The sequence below is a fragment of the Myotis davidii genome, unplaced genomic scaffold, assembly GCF_000327345.1.
Source record: "Myotis davidii unplaced genomic scaffold, ASM32734v1 scaffold309, whole genome shotgun sequence".
In the NCBI taxonomy this organism is placed as follows: Eukaryota; Metazoa; Chordata; class Mammalia; order Chiroptera; family Vespertilionidae; genus Myotis; species Myotis davidii.
In genome coordinates, this window is record NW_006383013.1 from 235,456 (window position 1) to 235,693 (window position 238).

Here is a 238-nt window from a genome sequence, read left to right on the forward strand (position 1 = left end):
AGAAGCTGAGGTTGGCGGGGGGATCCCTGACTCTTCCTGACTAGGTGAATGCCTCTAAGCCTACGCCCACCCTCACACTAAAGCAGAGATGAGTGGCATCTTCCCTCTTCTGCTGAGTGACATCACAGCCCTAGAAACCCTCTGAGCCAATCAGAAGACAAGACGAAAGCTCAGACTACCTCCTCCTCCTGCCCGCCTACCACCGCCTACCAGCCACCAACACTCTCCCTCCTCGGTC